Below are 21,033 nucleotides of genomic sequence, written 5' to 3' on the forward strand. Positions count from 1 at the left end.
GTACCCATTTCTTTCTTCCTTTCCATTTTTGTTATCCTCGCTCATTTGTTTCGGGGGAGTCCCCCCATTGTCCGCCCTTTTGTTTCCGAAAAATTACAACCGCGCATTATCTCGCATTTGTATTTTTTCACTCTGTCTCTCTCAGGATCTCTTCTCTTTTTTTATTTTTGGTTCGTTCGTTCGTTTCATTTCGCCCCCGCTCAACCCGAAACCTTCGTAATAATAATTATTACAGCGGAAAGTCCGAATTACGTATTCCTCTTTCGGTGCGACCGTAAATCTCCTCAAACCCGAAAACAAAAGCAAAGCAGAGGCAAAAAAACAGCTTCATTCTACAAAACATATTATGTCAGTCACCTTACTTCTTTTGTTCCACATTTATCTATAAAGCCGGCTACTTGCCGTACTTAACCATTGCTCAGTTCTGCCAACAGTAGGAGCAGTTAGATGCAGCTAGATTTGAAACGAAAATCCGCTAGATTTTAATACTAAAATAATTAAAAACACAATTTCAGTTTCGTTATATAATATTTATTTTATCATTTTATTAACTATTTTTGTTCGTATGCCGAAAACTTTTTATATGTATTTGTTTTATTATTCTTTAAATTCTAATTTAGTATCAGAAGTTTCATTGCGTTTGAATGCGGAAATATTAACATAGCATAATGGAAAATTCTTTAAACACACAGTTGAGAATTTATAATTATATACTTCTGCACAAAATTTCAGTATATTATTTTTATTTTCTTAGTGTATGAAGAAAATTTAAGTCTATACATTATAAATTATTAGAATAATAATTTACAAAATTTCTTAGTCCATTTTGAGCAAATATATTTCATTAAATAATTTGTTGAACAAAAATTAGCTACAAAAATCAAATATTAGAAATATTCGAGATAAGATGCAATTCAAGGTATATGATTATAATTAATCAACGGTGTTTATGCTACTTTAACACTACGACTGATATGAGACATAAATATCTGTCAGGCGTACCAACCACACATGAAAGCGCAATGTGCAATTCAGTTTCAGTGTCATCGAACTCCATAATAACCAATAATAGTTAATACGCCTGATAGTTATTTATCACGCATAGTGTGGATGCATCATTAGAACTGATATATTGCTATAAATCAAAATTGTTGCGGCGCTCGAATAGGACTTACTAGGCAATTATCTAGTATCCGTCTTTCTGTAAACGAATTGAAATTATCCAATTCGACTACTATTTAATTATTATATTGCAAAATCACATGTATTTTAATGATTATGAAACTTCAATGAATTCTCTACATCATTGAAAGCCATCTGTCGTGTAAGATGTGAAAATTGATTCTCGATCTATATATGTATTTCTATGATTATTTTCAATTGAACGAAAACGCGACCCCCGCTGCTGGGGTTGTCGGACGCCCCGTCGGTGAAGGCAATGCATAACAAGCAGATCATATTATATCGAATAGATTCCGGATTGCCGAGGAAAACGAAGAAGAAGCGGGCGCAAAATGAAAGGAGGAGAAGGGACACACATAGAAGAAGGGAAAGTGGCGAGATGTTCGAATTCGGTGCACGTCAATCCACCTTTTTTTCTTCTTATTCTTTGGGGGGCGGCTTGAGGTCCCATCGATTTCTCAAACCGCATTTTTTCACCGCGTTCATCGCTATTCCTTCCCTCGATTTCGGTTTAAGGAGAAGAGTCAGGAGGAGGAGGAGAATGAGGCAAATTTTTATTGTCGCTCTGGGTGGGTGGAGGTGGCGAGATTAAAGTGACGGTGCGTGTGGGATGCAACACCTGCCCGCAATCACAACCTGCCTCTGCGAAGCGACATCCGCCTCCGCCTGATAACACAGCATCCCTTATCGGCTCAGCGCCAGCTGCTTTATTTCCCTTTATCTCTTCCTGATTTATACAATCACATTATATTCATCCCTTTTGGAACACCGCAGCCCCGAAACTTTCAGTTTTATTGCCACCCTTACTAGGAAACTTTCATTTTGCATATAATAAAAATGAAACAAGTGACAGCCAGACTTTAGGGAAGAAAAAATTAAAAACGGTAAATTTCCGTTTCGTTCTTAACTTAACATTGAACTTGCTTCAAGACTTTGATTCCCATAGTAATTGCACAGTGTCCACTGTTTGTCTTCGAAATTTTGTGGATCCCCTGATGATGGCTAATTCAGGATGCTGGTCGTGTGGCAGTAACACGTGATGGCAGGTAAATAGTGGTTGAGCCGTGTCGGAGGCGGCAGTTCCAATGCGAGAGGAGTCCTGCTATTTGTGTAGTGTTGGTGATTAAGCTACGGCCGAGTTGAGTTGGTGGTGATGTTGACCCAAAAGGGATTAGAACAACGGCAAAGAACTTAATTCCCTCGGCGGAGGCCGCTCGAAACATGTGCTCCGTGCAAAGCCCTTCGATTTTCGCGCCGCCCCTCGGTCTACAACTAGCAAGACCAAATCGAAGCTCGGGAAAATACGAAAAAAAATAAAATCATACCGCTGATAAAAAGAGTGTAATAACTCTCTAAGCGCTTGTCTTAATTGCGTCCGGGGTTTGCTTAAACCGAAATGTGCCAAAAGGGCACAGACTAATAAAAGAATCGATTAAAACCGTCTCTCCCGACGGTCGCGTTTAACTCGGGGCACGAGGAATATGCTCTCGGGGAGATGAAAAAAAAGTAAACACATAAAAGCAACAAAGATGGAAATGCCCCTCTATTTATAAAACAAGTATTTAGTACTCGGCGCAACTGATTTCAAAGCCCGAGCACTAATTACTGTTTAAGTGGGCTCAATTTATGTCCGTAATTTTCTTCTTTCATTAAATATGAATATAAAATTACAGTTCTCCAACTTTATGCATACGACAAATTTTGAAATACACACAGTACAATTTAGTGAAACAGGAAATTACATAAAAATCTTCATTTTAATACTATCCAATAACGATTAAATCGAAAAAGGCTCTTAATTTTAATGGCGCGAATGATAGATGTGCACTACACATGGTACACCATTATTTGTAAATATTACATAAACACCTGTCATCAATATTAACCAATAATAATAACTTAAATTAATTGTATACGTAGTAAAAATACATTAATTTGAAATATTCAAGTTTTATTGAAGCATCATCTCGAAGAAAATATTGAGCGAAGAAAATAGATTTTTCTTACATAGATTTATAATTGAAGTAAATATCAGAGAGAATCGAATTTTGATAAAACAATCCGCGGTTTGTGTGTGCACACTGAAGTTGGAAATCCAATCTAAACAAAGGCTACCAACATTGATCCTGACTTGCTCATGCGAATACAATTACGGTAGATTTCAATTAACACGCAAGTTTACAAATACGAATGCTGTTTTCAATTAATTACAATGCATAACAATATAGAAAATATTAATTTAAAATGTATTTTTACGTAATGAATATCGAATGAAAGCATTAATTATAATTACATGCAATTCATTCACTTTTTTTTTGTACCTTTGACCTTTCTGAAGTTTACTTTTTTCTGTATCCTTTGGGCCTGTCACCTAGTCTAGTCTAGACACTGAGTAAATTTCAGAACCGAACCCGAATTCCTCGCGCTCTCTGTTTGTGTACACGCGCGGTATCTTTTCCTTTGCTTCCCCATTTCTTGCACGTATCGATGACATCGTTAAACGGCGTACCCTCTTTGAATTTCCCGCCGCAATGAAACGAGAAGAAAGAAATAACTTGAAGGGAAACAAACGGCCGTACTTTCTTCCTTTGTGTAATACGAGAATAAAAAATAGACGGTTTGTGGGGAAGAGATCGAAAATTAGGGATCGCCCTAAAAACAAATGGCTCCTCACTTTTATACGCATCTACTTTCCCTAAGCAGACGTGCTACTATTTCGTGCTTTTATTTTTCCCCCGCCGCTGTATAAATAGATTATGGTCTGTCTCCTCTATTCTCGTTGTTTCCAGTAAATCTATGTTTTAACTCCAATGCCAAAGATCATCAACCTAGTTTCCACGAGAGCTGCACTGAAAGTAAACAAACGGTGCACACTTAATTCTGAGGGTTCAGAAATTGGAAATCTTTCTTTGGTATCCTTGAAAAGGACGCATCGGAGAATTTCCCAATTCCTCGCTAAGAAACAGTTTCTCAACTGGCTTCGGCGAAAAGTAAGAGAGAGAGGAATGATTTGATGCAGTTGCGTTTCAATTTTCCGACGACGGAGGCTTTGAATGCGAAATAACGTCATTTCCGGCAAAGAAATTCATCCCCGTTTCGTCGTCCGTCGTTCGCAAAGAAGGAGTGCATTAAATTTGCACGCGAAATCGATTTCGGTTTCCTTACTTTCTTTGGTTTTTTTTTGATAGCTCGCCATTTTCGTTACGCTAATACTAATCTCTTTTTTTTTCTGTTTCAGGTGAGCAAACTTTATCCTTGCCTTTATATTCCGGTTCCGGTTAATTACCGTGGGTAAGATTATTTATGCACGCAAATGTTCCTAATTAATAGAAACCGCTGATGCTCTTTGCGGCTCGGATCCTCCGACTCCGCTTCAGAACTGTAGTTTTCTGTTCATTTAGCCATTCCGGCCACTATTTAACATCTAATTAAGAATTTACTTAATTACACACCTATTCAATGACGAACTATTTACATCTTCCGTCTCAACATGAAAATATGAATTAATTTTAGAAGCCAATTTGATATACAAATATGCAAACATTATCTACACTTTTCTAATTTATTAACTAACTATATTTCATCCACTAGATTCTAGAAAATACTCGAACCAAATAGTCTGAAAGCTTATTTCTTTAATTACTACATAAAATCTAGAAGACAATTTTGATTTACACATCGATTTATTTATATACGAACATTGTCCACGCTTTATCATTTCTTTAATTATTAAATAACTAAGTATTTTTGATTCTGAAAATAATCGAACATAATAATCTAAAATCTAATAACCGAGCATTCATCAGACTTTATATTATTTAACTATTCTTCTGTCAGAACATGAAAATACTCGAATAAAATAAGCCAATTTTGATTTTCATAATGATTTGTTATCATTTTCCACACTTTTACTTCTTCAACTATTTAATAATGATTTTTTTTCTTTCGTCAAATCATGGAAATGCTCGATTGAAATAATCTCAAAGCTAATTTTGATTTCAACACCGATTTATTTCTATACGAACACTGTGCAAGCTTTTTATTTCTTTAATTATCGTAAATGCAAATCGTAAAACATTAATAGGAGTTTCCGGCATTTACGGTCCATTTCCGGAAAGCTACACGCCCTTTCCTACACTCGGATAACTCCTGGCTTGTTGTTGTTCCATTTGTTCTTTATATATGTTTTTTTTTCGACCCTGGTTTAGTAGTTGAGCTAATTTCCGCGCTCGGGTGTAAATAGATAACGAAGGGAAACCCCCCGTGGGGGAAAACCGGAGGGGGAAAACTTTGGGTAGTATAGGGCGCCGCATGTGCGTGCAATTACCGTTTCGGCCGTCGCTAATTAATATACGAATTCCCGGGGTCTGATAAACGACTAGGGCCAATTGAATAAATCCATTTGTTGTTGCATCATCCGCGACTGAGTTCATGAAATTATGTAACGCAAAGTCTGTATGCTGCTACCCCGTCCCTCGCACAACACGCGGTAGTAATTCACGTGCAGCGCGCGCTAATTACTTTTGATGCCCATCGAAGGGTCCTTTTTATCGCGGATCTCAAATATTTAACCAACCCTCCCTCGAAATCGGAATCGCCTCCGCTTTCATCATCGCAACATATTTAATGTTAATTAAATTGCTCGCTCGGATTTGTACTTTGATAATTACACTGCAACTTCGACAGACTTCACAAATTTGTTTTGTTAATCAAGACGGCGAGTTTTAATGTAAATATATTCAGTATTTCTTAAGATGTAAATAACCTAGTCGACTTCCCTGTGGTACTGCTAATGTTAGATTAATAGCAATACCTCGAATAGTGCGGGTAATCGGTTCCTCCAATATCCCGGACTAATCGAGTCTAATTTAATTTGTTTTTACATTTTCAAACCGCACTGATCAAATACGTACTATTCGAGGTATCAAAATCAATATGTTTATTAGGAATGAATTTTTTGTTTAGTCTAATTTAGATATGTTTAATTGTATGAGGCAATGTAGTTAAGTAAAAGTTTTGCACTTTGAGTAATTCACATGTTATCGCATAAAAATTACTGTAAAGAAAATAAATGTTTTGATGAGGTTCTGAACTACTAAGTGTAAATGTAAATCCAATTCCGCGTGACCTGACTCTGATAGTTTTAATGGGGTTTCAGTGCAAATAGTAGAGTATTAAGTGCAGATATTCTGCGAAGAAAAGTGTTACGATTTGAAGTGTTTCTTGTTTTCCTTGTGAATGTATTAATTAACTACGAAAGTTTGAGAGCAAATATTGCCGCTTTTGTACATCTATAATTGCTATAAAATATTTAATTGGTTTTACTATAATTACGCAAAATGTTTGATAATTCCGAAATAAGGTCTAAGTTTCGTTGAAATTTTGAGAAGTAGTAATGAAATTGATGTTAATTAATTAGATCCATATATTCATAATTATTTTTTTTTAGTTGAATAAAAAATACATTTGGATTTACAAAGCGTTTCATTGAACAATTGATTGATACCAAAAAAAATAAGTTTCTGTCTGGATACAAAAACAATTGTTTTAAGTGAATTCATCTATTTGCATATGACTTATCAGAATAAATACGTCCAGTCGGGACATAACATTGCACTTAGGTGTCTTACCCTTGAACTTTGATCTTGATTATAAGAAATTCATATCATAATAAATTAAAGCATTTTCAAAATGAAGTGTTACTGTAATGCAGTTCCGCAATCTCTTTTTTATACTTACGTAAGCTGCTAATCTGAATCAGCCATAACCTAGTTCCTCGCTCTGAAGCTTTCGCGCTTTTATACCGATTACAAGTAAATGTGTTATTACCGTGTGGTGGCAAGTTTTTAGTTCATTCACAAGTGAAGAAGTGCTTTAAAAAACAGAACCCTCATAAAAGTAATTAGAATTTGTTTTATTTAAATTATTAATTTTATGTGTTGTATACTTAGTTTATTCTGAAATTGAATAATAGTGATATTATAACAACCTTAAAATTACATAAATAATTACAGATGAAAACAATTTGTTGCTGTATTATATTTCTTATATAAATTATACTAAAAATATACATTTTTAAATAACTCAAATATATTTAATGTTGTTGAATAGCATTTAAGATTAATTTATAAATTTTACAATTATGTTAAGAAGATTAAAATTTGCTTATAAATATTAATAAAATAAATTTTATAAATTAAAATAAGTATGAAACAACTGTACTGCATTGTACATTCAGAAAACTGTTACAAAATTTGAATTTGATTGATTGGTGACTCAAAAGGAAATGATTACATAATTCCACCGACAAATATTTGTCTTTAGTGTGTGTGAAATTTATACGTGTCGGATATTATGATGTTAATGAAATAGGAGAAGCGTAAGAATCGGAATTCCTCGGGGAGTTATACGAGATGTAAGGGAGTTGTAACAAATGCTCGTAATCCACCCCCAGAAAGGACGAGAAAGAGAGAAAAAAAAACAGAAAACAAGACCAAACAAAACTTTGTCACAGCCGCTCCGGACATATGAAACAACCTGCCCCATCCAATGCACGTCTCCTCCGTTGTGTTCCTTATTATTGCAGCTGGTCGCGCCTCGCCCAACATCAAAGGACCAAAAACTGGATGTCTTCTTCTAATTGCGAAACGCGTCCACAGTATTATTGCGCGACGCGTCTCGAGATGATAAAACCTGCGGGTGGTAAGATTGATGCGAAGGAAAAGTTTTTGAAGCGAAGGGAGAAGAAAAAGAGGCAGAAAAAAAAAGACAAGACAACGACAGACCGACGAACTTTAGTTTACTCTTCTTTGCCGGAGACGTGGAGTAATGGTGCTTGCATTTTTTTAAACTCCGGCTTTCTACTTAATTTATCAACATAACAAAATCGTTATTTTTAGTGTGGCATCTTCACAAATATCATTCCTCTTCTTTTTGTTGTTGTTGTAGATGTAAGGTGATGATATTTTCCGTTTCGCGGATTATAGTAGGAAATAGGAGACTGTATGTGTGTATGTTTTTTTTTCTGGATCTCCTCTGGCCTTTTGTAAGTGGATGGTATAGTGTGCTGATATCAAGGGCTTCGGGGGTGTCGAATTTACAAAAGGGCCCTTTTGATCCTGGATGCAGCGGAGGAGCGTCGTTCTCGCGAAAGCGCCGGCAGGACGAGCAAAGAGAAAAAAAGGAAGGAAGGATACAGAGAGAGGCCCACGCCCTTATCCTTCTTATCCATTAACATAATCCTAGCAACGCGCACAGATGAAGGGAAGCGGATTGTGTGTGAGCGTAAGCGCGTGTGTGTGCAAGCTCTGGTGTTTTGGATCCTTTCTCTCCTTTCCCCTTATTCCTTCTTATCTCCCCGTTCACCTGATAATGAATTAGACGTATTGCCTTTCCACTTACAAATTGCTTCTGGTGGAATTCATCTTGTACAAAAATAAATGGTAACGTTACTGCGGCCGCCAAAGAACATAACGCAGCGCAACGAACATATGTTCTTCCCGACACAACCTATTTTTCTTTTAGTTTTATACCTCCATTTCGTTTAGCAGCACCCAGCGCCAATATATAAAATACAATATTTCGCATTTACACGCTGCCACATGCTCGTACCCAAAACTTACAAGACGTGCAATACATAGCTAACAGATTTCAAGAAAAAAAACTTTCGAAACACTATTATTCTATTTTTTTTTTCTAGAAATATTTCAATAAAAAAATATTCCAGACGAAATTTATTACCAACTTATATATACATACATACTACAAATCGATTTAATATTTCAAACACATCTTACATTACGTTTTATAATAATAATAATAATTAGACAATGATACATATTTCTGTAGACGAAAATTTTAAGTTGTATGAAATGTAATACAGTAAAATGAAGATTTTCTAAAGTAAACAGTTTTAGTATATGAGACTTCGGTTGATTTGTTACTAGAGATATTTCAAAAACTTAATTTGTTCGCAAATCGAAATAATTATTATATACCTAATTGACAGTTTGTCTCGCACGTTTTTATGTTTTCGATTATGTTCAAGAAACGAGGTCTCACAATATTTAAATGAAAATAATCTTTATGAGAACTAATCCTTGCAACCGAATAAGTACAACTGTTATTTTATGTTATTTTTACGTAATTTCTTTGGCTTAACGAATAATTTCCATGTAATGCGTACAGTAATTGGAACAATTCGGAACAAATAGAAAGCTAGCAGAACGAATATATAAATTCGTTAGAGTAAATTTGTAATTTTTTGTATTGTTGTAATTTGTCGCTAATCTTATTAATGTTTTCTTTAATTTTATGAAAATGACTGTATACTTGATAAAATAATCTCTAAATGATTTGGAAATTAATAAAATGTAATTCACAAAATAAAGAAAAACACTTTATTATGTAAGTGCTCTAATTTAGTATCCCTAATTATTATTTGTAATGGGAAAATAGGTGTGAAAAGTATTAAATACAATTATTCTTTTTCTGTGAAATAAGATGATCGAAAGAAATATTAAGAAAATATAGTTATTAAATAATGATGTGCGTGGATGTCAGTATGTTTTTCGATAGTAAAGAAAGAAAAATACATGAAAAAGTTGCTTAGAATTTCAATCGGCGGAAAGCATTACCATAAGGAAAAATGGAATAAATGTTTTAATGCGAAAACTTTCCTGTTTTCATTTTTTTCCTCTCGGATCCCTTTGGTGGTTTGATTTAAAATTCAAACCTTGGACGGTTCTCCGCTCACTAGTCCCTTTTTTTACCCCCGGAGGTATAGGGTGGGGGCAAAGTTCGAAACACAGACACACGCAAACAAACAAAGTGAATTATTATTCAAACCCGTGATCTGTCTAGATTCAGGACCACTTTATGTGAAATCATTCGGGCGACGTAAACTTGTGTGTTTTCGTTCGAGTGAGAGAAATGGCTCCCATCGTCAATTACAAAGGAATAGTTTGGCTTTGATTAAGGCACAGGAGGTCCATGGATCGATAAAAGATTTAGCTGTCGCTAGATTGAAATTTGAATTATCGAACGGTCGCGCGCACTGAATAATACATACCGATGATGATTTATGCCCGAAATAGTTGTCGAGATTCAAACGTAAGGTATTTCGATTCCGCCGTAAACAAAATTCGTTGTTAGAATGAATGAATGAATGAGGAGACCCTTTTGTTTCATTTTCCGCTGATTACGTTCGCGAATTTCGGTAAGATGAGAGTGAAAGACAGAGGGGGGACGACGGCGGTTTACTAATTAGAGGGCCGCTCGCATTATGAAAGCATTCGCTGGGAATTAGGGCCCTCGGGGCTTTAATTCGGGTCCCTTTTCCCTTTTACGTCCTCCGCTGCATTTATTAAACTTTCATTATTTTCCCTTATCGCGTTGTTTCGTTACATTCCGTTTGTTGGTCCTTCTTCCACCTTGCGACGTTCCTTTCTTTTTTTGCCGCTTATCCTGAGATGAAAAATAAAAATAATTGCGGCGACACACTTGCATATCCCTTTTGCTGGGAATTATCCGCTAAGCACTCGTATTCCATGCATAATCCTTTTGCAAACTGGAAGCAACAGTAATTCCGCTTCATTAACTCCGAGTCCTCAAAAGTAAATTGGTTTTAAAACTTTATTTTTTTGCACAGACGGAGGACTTTTCGTCAAGGACGGATTCGCATCCTCGTGTATATCCTCACTGCTGTGTATGCTCTTTTTTTTCTCATCGTCGTCTATAGTAGCCCAATTTTTTTTGTTGCCTTATTCCTCCACTCGTAGGGAATTTGACGGGATTTCGGATGTCAATTATGGGGAATAAAGCCAGAGACCAGTTCCTTATCGCGTCAAGCCCCGCGACACGTGACTCACATAGCCAACTCGCATCCTTTTGCTACAAGGATTTTCCTCATCCCGTCCGTCGGCACACGCTCTCACAATAAGCGCCGCAGATCCTTGATTTGTTCTTTTTCTCTCTCTCTCTCTCTCTTTCTCTCCTTGAATACATTTCAAAGCGAGATTTAACTTCGGAACGTAGCAAAAAAAACTTTACAAAATTGAATTTCACACTCGCGGTGTGTATTTCCATTTTCCATAGAAAACGCTCGACACGATTGAAACTCTTTCATAAAGGACGTGAGCATTAAGCAAATTGACAAGCTAACAAAGAGTTCAAATAGAGAATAAATCTGTCCTTAACCACAGATGGCGCTACAATCGTATTATCCTGTTTTTCTTTTGTCGTTATTAAAATCGTGTTCTAGTACGAGTAAAACCATGAAGGCTTTTTGGCATAAGTAGAAGATAATATCTCGTGCACTGAGAACTCAGACATGTCTTGTTTTAGTTCGGGAACCGAAATTTCTTTGTTTTTATATACTAAATATTATTTATTAAATGCTATTGAGGTTTACTGTTATTAATGTGCAAATACTTTAATAATGCAACTCAATATAACTTTGTGAATTCATTTAAATTTAAACAAAAGTATAAAATAAATTATAATCTAAAAATTAATATTTACTAATTAATAATAGTATCATTCTATTGTCATACTCATTAAAACATTATAAATTAATGAAATTATTATCGATAATCACAGATAAAGTAATTGTATGAACAGTAAATATATAAAATAATTAATTAATTATGTAAAGATAATAAGAAATGTGTTAAATCATGCGACACAAAATTGTAATTGCAGTTATCAATTCAGTTTATAACTGAAACTAGCAGTTGATACGTTACTCTTTGTGTGTCATAACATGTACTTGAAACATTAGTTTACAAGTATCGAGAAGTAAATACAATTGTAAGCTATTTGAAATGTAGATTAAAAGACACCTGTGGACTGTTCAATTTCTCTTTACTCTCTGAATTAAATATCGAAACTATATATCTCTATATTATATCAATAACATATTTAGTATTTTTTTATTCCAACTTACTGTTATATTGAAAACTATATTCTATTAATAACATATATAGTATTTTTGTATCCCTTGAAAAAAGTGAAGAGAAGTATCTGAAATAAAGACCACCAGTACTAATCTAAATGAACCCACGACTCTAACGTCCTCATTATATGAAAAATATATTACAACCCGCCCCTCTGTCAGTCTGTTATCCCATGGAATGATGTTTAATGGAAAAGATATGTTACGGAGTCTGTTCCCTAATTCTTCGTTGGATGGTCCTCAATTGAATTGGGTATGTAAATGAGGCGGGCGCGTAGATAAAGACTGAGAGGGAGAGGCCCTAATCAATCCTTTTGGAATTAGATAAACGGAATGAGAATAAAAAAAAAGCGGTGGATCCGTACGCCGAAAGTAGCCCTACCAGAAATGTATGCAAATTGGATTGCAGCAAGTTTCGGGCAAACCGCCTCCACCCATTCTCTCCGACTCACCCACCCTGTCTTAATTATTATAATTTTTAATATTCCAGTGGGACGATGATGATGAATTGAAGATAAAATAGATGCTCCTTTCTTTGCTTCCACTGTTCTCCGCTTCTTCTTTTACATTATATATATTTTTTTTTACTTTTCTTTTTTTGGTGCCAAGTTGGAATCCGTCCACGCCCGTCCATTATCCTCTTTCAAATATTACTCAGCCACTTTGCAGCGTCCTGAAAGATTTATGGGCGGCGGCGAGTCTCGGGGGCGTTCAGCCTCGTCCGAACCTGGCGAAACACCGAACGGGTTGGCTTCTCCAAAAAGTACATCTTTCTACTCCTCCACCACCAACACCGCGTTTAGAAACTTTTCCAATTAGAATAATCCATATTCTGTTTGTATAAACGTCTGCTTCTTTCGAAAGATGTTTCTGATTCGAAAAGTTTAATTAAACCGAATGATGTATTCATGGGTTATTATTAATGTGCGCGCACAGTGACATTACTCTGTGTGTGTGTATAATATGTATATGGATGAGTGTATGTATGTGAAATGCGGTGATATTCGTTGGGGATTTAGCCGGGGGATAATAATGTGTGTTGGATCGGCCTAAGCCGCAGATGTAAACTAGCTTTATAACGTATGTAAGCTTAGAAAGTATTTAATATTTACCGGGGGCGGCGGAGGCTACAATGCAACCGGGAGATTGTGTTTGCACGTGGAGCTGCAGATAAGGGACGTTTGCAGGGGATGGCGCGCTCTCAGTGAGCACGTGCGTCCCTATGTCGTTGGGGCGGCCGCGGCGGCGGCGGCAAATACATTCGGGGATTTACCGACTGCGCCAGCCGCAAATTCACGCACAACACCTGAGACACGAAATCCCCCCTTTGCACAGACCTTGCGAACAAAAAAAAACTATGTAGATCCCCAGATTTACACACTCCAGTACTTGCTTACTTAATAGCCAACATTTTCATCGACAATCTGTGCTGTTCTCTATAAAGAAACTTAACTTAATAAATATTACATATTAATAAGAACGTAGAAATAATTATTCCTGACATTCAAATAAAAATCACTTCAAAGCAAAATAATTAAAATTTAGGTGACTAAAGCAGAAAATAATGTATTATTATTAATTTAGATATAAAATAGCAATACATGTATAATAATAATAATATGAACACAGTTATCCCCCGAACTAGTTCCGTTCCAAAGGGTTGTTCGTAAGACGGGGGAATTCTAAAAAAATTCATAATATACTTATCTTAGCTTACTTTATCATGTTTTTTACTTCTATATATGTTAAATTCCGTATTACTGACTGCATAAATTTGAAAAAATAGATTAAAATAAACAAAATACTTACTTACAAATACTATTCAATGTAGACATCACAATTATTTAATAAAAAAAGACAAAAGAAACAAATGCAACAAAACAGATAGAACATCTTCCAAAAATATTATATTATATTAAAGAAATTATCAATTTTTGTATAGATATTTAATTTTTTATCACTATATATCTCCTTGTAACAAGTTAAAGCTTTTAGAATTTTGTTCGTATGTCCGGGAGTTCGTAAGTCGGGAGATACGTGTACTAAGGATATTTGTACAGGTTCTAAGGAAAGATCTTTTAATCTATTCATTTCTAAAGTATGGCATTTCTTGAAACATGTATATATTACAGATACAATCGGGTCTATTTGTCTTTTTGGAACCCATTAATCAGAGATAGGCATCTTCTTCGAATCCAAATTATTTCTGTTAATTGTTGTACTATTTTAACGTGAACTTAATTAAACTTTATTAGTTTCGTTTTTGGTATAATGAAACCATTGAAATTATTTTTTTAAATATATTTTTTTTAACTTTATTTTAATGGACAATAATAATAACATTTATTGCAACAATCAATTACTTAATAAAAAAAACTTAAATCAATAAATTTCAAGTGCTGCAAAGTATTTTTATTATTTTTTTTAATTCTTTAAAATATTTTTGTTTTGAAATATTTATTTTAAATGATATTATGATGATAATAATTAATTTATTGTACAAAAATATGTTTACCATTTTTATTTAAATAAAATATTTTGCTATATTATGACACTATAATTTGTTTGGTAACTATTTAAATTTCTAATTTGTTATTCTACAAAAATATTTTTAAAAGGACTGCCGTCAATAGAAATATTCATGTAAGCAATATTTTTTTATTAATAATATTAATTTCACCAATTATGCAATTATATAAATAATTGTTTTGAAATAAAAACCATATTAAAAAATATATATAATTTCAAAAAAAAAATCAACTATTACAAAATCATATTATTAAAATTATAATTTTTTGTATTCAATTTAATTTTAAAGATTGCAGAAATAAAATTAAATAATGTATTTTTTAACTATTTGTTTTCAATTTCATTCCGGAACGTAAAATGAAACAACTAAAAAAATTGCATACGTTAAAGTTACTGATTCATGAGAAGCAAATTCAATCACTTGCGTAAATACACATAGATTTTATTCTATGAAAATGGTTTTGTCGTCCATTGAGTTGTTGTTGTCGTTATTGGCCGGTTTCGGTGGCACTGCAACAATGCACGCGTTGATTGTTGTGTACGTATGTCTGTAATGTTTGTTCGTACGGTATGATGGGGTTTCACGGGGAGGTGGGGGTGTTGTTGTAATCCCCCCGGACGCAGAATGAGCGAATGCTGTATGAGTAAGCCCCCGCAGGCCGAAGGGGGCAGGTCGGAATCAATTGCAAACAAGAGCCGTGCTCGGACCGCGGTCCCCGGGGCCGCATATAAATATGGAAAGCGTACACCTGTTCCACTTTGTTGCAGGCACAATAAATATTTAAGTTTTTTACCCCCTAATTGCGAAAACCCCTGCGCAAGAACACAGACCCAACAATGAATAGGGAACGAACAGTGCCGGGCAAAAAATAATCTCAGCTTGTCCTATTGTTTGTTCTTTGATATAAATATATACAGGAGTGCCTCGGTTAACAATAAGGATATTATACTCGTATTAATGTCAAGCTAACAAAACTGGTATACCTTAAATATTTATGAGTGTTGAAATTGCGTCAAGGTCAGAGATCATATTCAAAGAGGTAAAGAATAATGTTAAAATATTTCAAGTGTAAAACCTAAACAAATCTAAAATGGGAATGAAGAAATATAAGTAGAAAATGATGAACAGTTCTATTAGATCAAAATTGATACTTTTACGTCTTGAAGATGTTCAAATTCTCATTTTAAGCAAACATAACATTGTTAATTATAGGCAAAGTTGTGCTGGATCCGGAAAATCGCCGGTAGTTAAAACTTTTCCAGGTACATCTGTAGTTTTCGAAGAAACAGTTAAAACCGCAGTTGTAATTCTTCAACTTCCACGTAATTAAATTCCAGTGATCTTACCACAGTATAAAAGGCCTTTTATTTATAAATCTTCCAAAGTTGACAATTGAGGAAAGCATATTTTACATTAACCAAATTATAATTACTTATTGACTAATTTTTTTAAGGATCTTAAACATCAATACTTTTTATAATTTCACAGCGTAATCGAAACTACGCAAATGAGGTCTGGTCTGAGAGTGATTATTTGATGTGGCTGTAAGAAATAAATGTAAAACAAAAATAGGATGTGACTCGAAACGGATGCAGCCTTTTTGCGACAAAACGAAACTCTCGACAACGAAGTGACGTTTATGCGATGTTCGATGATGAGCGTCTTGGTGAACAGATGGCGCCGGTATCTGACATTTGCTAATTTAATATTTGCCGCGTGAAATATACGGTCTGTGCTCCAGAGTAGGGGAGGGAAAGTTTTACGAGCGGAAGTCTCGGTGCGCCACTTCCGCTCGCTCGCTATCACTGCATATCTCGCAGATTAATCGATCTAATCTGGGCTTAATAAACTTTAATTCGCGTCTCGGCAAGCCAACCAAGTGGGAACAACCAGATAAGGCTCTTCCATTCTTCGCACCACCGCAGGATCCGAGCGACGATTACATAAGGAGCCATTCGACATCGACGTAATGTAGAAAAATGCACGCGTTTCCAATTGTTCGAATGCAATGGCAATGGCAGAGAACTTCATATCTAATTCGGCTCGAAGTTAATTTCGTTAGCAGCCATCTCCCGGGTAATCCGATTTATCCGAAGTGGAGGCCGAATAAAAGAGAGGAAGTTTTCCTGCCAATATATATATATCTATAGATATATATAGGTTGAAGCTCCGAGGATGCACAAAGATTCCTCCACACGAATTGGTATTCGCGCTCCTCGTCCAATCTTCTCCAGCGATATTTAACTTGCGAACTAACACCAAAACCCACATCCACCCGACCCAAAATGCATAGGGAGGACCCGACCCCTTTGTATCCGCAACTCAACATTCAGCCCAAGTTCCTTCATCCGCTTAATTCCTCATCCGCGCTGTTTACAAGAAAACCCCCCGCAAACTACAATTGCCCAACCAGAACAGGGTCCTATTTACTTTCCATTACTTCGTTTCCTACATGATTTCAAGAAAAAAAAAAACAAAGGTTTTTGACCTATCCGAAAAGCCTTTTCGCCATCGTTATATATGTAATATTTTTTTGTTGAGGTCAGCTCCAGTTGGTTTTTGGTGTGTTCGCGATTATTTCGGCTCGTATGGCGAGCTTCAAAGGTATATCCTCTCTCTTTCCTCTCAAAGCGCCGTTTTGGTGCCAGAGTCAATTTGCGGGGAGAGAGGGAAAAGTACGCGTGTGTTTGTGTGTGAGGAAACGAGAGTTACAGAGGGAGATGGAACAACGGCTGCGGCCGGGGCCAAAGGGCCAAAGGGCATGCATAGGTATTTCCATTGTATTACATAAAGGATGTGCCGCCGCCGTCGCCGCCGCCGCGGTCGTCGCCGTAACGCTTGTATTTATGAATAAAGTTAGTGGCCTGTTAGAGGACAAACTACAAATACTCTAAACATCCCCTCGGCCGTCGCCGCATCCCCGCGGCCTCGCGAGTAATTCCGTTACAAAGCCTCGGGCTCAGAATTAGTAAGCGTCCACATTCCGCCCCCCAAAATTAAATTGCGGCACTCGTTCGGTCCGTGCAAGGAAGCGCATTTATTCCTCCCCTCTGAGGTGACCGAAATCATCACAAAGGAAGAGAATTCTTCGCGCAGAAGAATAACACAATTTAGACGGTCCCCTAATCCAACTAGAACAAACGGACATGACTTTCTTCTTCGTCTCCTCCTCCTCTTCCACACACACACGTTGCATTACCGAAAACTCCCTATAAATCACAGTCAATTTAAGAAAGACCGTAAGCATCAGCAGTTTCACGATAGAAATTTAAGATTACAGATTCTACTGCAATTACTTACCTTTCATCATTCTAACTTGCAGAGGGACAATCATTATTCTAAATTTAATACGAAATCTATATATTAGATGAGATGATGTAATAGCCTTCAAGTAGATAATATTCAATCATATTTTCAATCATTATGAAAACCTATAAACAAAATCAATTATTTAATAATTAATATTGGAAAACAATGACTCTAATGGATTTATTTATTTCCCTTGCAATTTATAATTTATATTTAGTTTTAATTTTCAATTTATATATTTCATTGCTTTGCACATTATTATTTTATTTCATTTTACTATTTAAATTATTTTCGAGTGAAAATTATTAAGTTTTATTGAATGTTATATTTTTATTTGATTTGATACACATTGCACATATTTTTTTTTTTACAATAACATTTTATTATAGTTATTTCATTATACCTTCAGTATTATTTACCGGTTATTGTATATTTAATTTAAATTTACGGTGAATATTTTATGTGTTTTACTTTTATATATTTATAGGCAATAAGCATTGTCCGAACTGTGTGAAAGTATAATATATAATGCACTGAAAACAAATTCAACTAAATTATTGAATAACTACAACAAATGGCCGAATTATATTTTATATGTATGGTATTATTTCTAATTGACCAATGAAACTCAAAATAAACAAAATGTCGATGAATTTAATTGTTCCTTCAGAAATTTCTGTTTTCGCATTGTGATCAATACTTTCCTCTAATAATAATTAGTTCTAATTCGTGTCATTTAATTAAGAGGATTTTCTAGACAATGATGATCGATCGACGTCTCCGAAACTTTTTTTCTACTTTTTTCTTCTCTACCGTTTTCTCCAGTTCCACTTCTTCATCTTCTCAGGGGCTTTCAGCGGCCGGCGAAACTGTTTCCGAATTCGGAGCACGCAGAGCATCGTTACACTAATATCATCATTCCTTCGAAACTAGGCGAGCGCGTTCCACTTCTCTACTCTTCTCCACATCCATCCCATACACATCGCAGATTCATCATCGTAATAATCGCCATCATCTCGGCCCGGCAATAATAATAATAATCGCCGTCATCATCATCATCATCGGCGCATTTAGAGAGGGACGGTCCGCTTTCACTGGCAAAGGGGGATTACTGCAATTAAGGGGATGAAATGTGACGAGGAACGCACTGTACAATGTTAGTCAATAACGCGGCACAATGCATATACGATTTGCCCATTTAACGTCTAGACTGTAAATCATTCATAAACGAAAAGGGATTACGATGTGTGCGTGTATGTGTGTACGGGCATAACCGTGCGTTGCGTAACATGTGTTGTTCGCCGTCCCTTCTCCCCTTCGACTTTTCCCCAAATTGCCCCAAATTATGATATATCCATTCAATGAAATGGCCCTAGGAATTCATCATCGGCACCGTCGCCCTTCCTCCACGAAATTTGGTATAAACCCGACGTTATTACCTCCGAACACGAGGCAGTCAATTAATTTAAATAAATTAATTCCTCGTCTAGGAGCAATTACATTGCATCATGGATCAATTTAAACGTTTATATTTATTATTGTATCTGTTTATCAGTTGGGCAGATGTTGAGTCTTAGCGCGTTGCAGCCGTTCTCCGAAACCCCAAACGCAGTCATCGATCACAATGTCCCTTAAAAAAGGGATATAAATGAGGCTCGGATCGACCATCCGCTTTGCACCAGATCTCATCGTTATCATCGAGATGTGATATGTCCATCTATCAATTCCGTAGGTGTACAGACCCTCTCCTCCCCGCCTTCACTCTAAAAAAAACATCCACTCACCATTGCCGCAAGCGTGTTCATCTCCAGATTCAATTCAATATTCTCGCCCTCTCGCGGGGGCACAAAGGGAGATCGCACTCCGGTCCGGATCAAACGTCACTCCGCTTTCATCCCTTAAATATCTCGGCGATCATCATCACTGCAGCCCCACTTCACTCACTTTATTCAATACATACATACATGCACACAAACAGACACCCCTCGCTTTTCAGATCCCCGAATGAACACTCCAGTATTTCCATCACCTTCAGCGAAAGAGCCGTTCTCGTATTACATCGTACTTTCACTTATTTGACGCTGTTTATTTATGGTAACCATACGTTACCGTCAATTATTCATAACTGGAGATATTTTAGTTGCAAAATTTTAACTTTTTTTTTCATTGCGCTCCATCTAAAAAACTAATTGCATTATGCTTCTTCTTTTTATTTTTTGATCAGTAATTTCAAATAATAAAATACAAAACTAAATTCTAAAAAAAAATATTTACAAACTTATTTTTGAATTAATCTCCCTATTTCTCCCATTTTTTGATAATTTTCACAATAATAATGTTTCAATACAAACAAATTCTAAGTATGAAATGAATTGTTCAAGAAAAGTTTCTGGAAGAAATAAAGGCCTTATAAGACATAAATAGTTATCAAGCATATGTGGCATATCAAATTTTCTGGGATTTATTCAAATAGTAACCAATACTAGTTGATACTCCTGATAAACATTTACTGTTTCTATTATTCACATTGTGTGAATACAAAAAATATCTCTTTATAGTTTAGAAATAGTAAAAATTAAATAATTATATTGGAAAATTAAATGTGTAACTGAAGACAGACAGAAAAATGTCATTATCATTGTAGTTAAAGTTTTAATTGGACTAATTTAATAGACAATCTCGAATGTCTAATAACCCAAAAAAAAGATAGCGAAGTGATTAAGCTTGCTCCATAATAATAAAATTCTTTATTGCTGCACTCGAGTTTCCAATCTCCGGATTAAATTAAAGTAAAGATAGAGGGAGAGAGCAAAAAACTGAAATAAACTTTGCAATAAAACGATGAAAGATTGAATTCCTTGAATTTTATCAATTTTTGCCAGTCGCCATTGTTTCTGCCTTCGTTTGGCGATTGTAAACTTATTATCAAGACAGCGAGCGTCACAGCTTCGTGATAGCATTGCGATATTCTGAATTGTTAATTATCTCTAGGGTGTTGTTTTGGAAGCGCGGGGTTGAGGGAGGACGGAGACAGACGGAGAGTTTTAGTTAGCGATTA

General features: G+C 35.5%; 1 protein-coding gene across 1 annotated transcript in view; it reads left to right on the forward strand.

Annotated features, from left to right (window-relative positions):
- The window catches only part of LOC108561284, a 71,749-nt gene that overhangs the window by 36,769 nt on the left and 13,947 nt on the right, over positions 1-21,033 (forward strand). The gene's annotated exons all lie outside the window — the stretch shown is intronic.

The sequence above is a fragment of the Nicrophorus vespilloides genome, unplaced genomic scaffold (genome assembly GCF_001412225.1).
Source record: "Nicrophorus vespilloides isolate i.1.1-1 unplaced genomic scaffold, Nicve_v1.0, whole genome shotgun sequence".
NCBI classification, from domain to species: Eukaryota; Metazoa; Arthropoda; class Insecta; order Coleoptera; family Silphidae; genus Nicrophorus; species Nicrophorus vespilloides.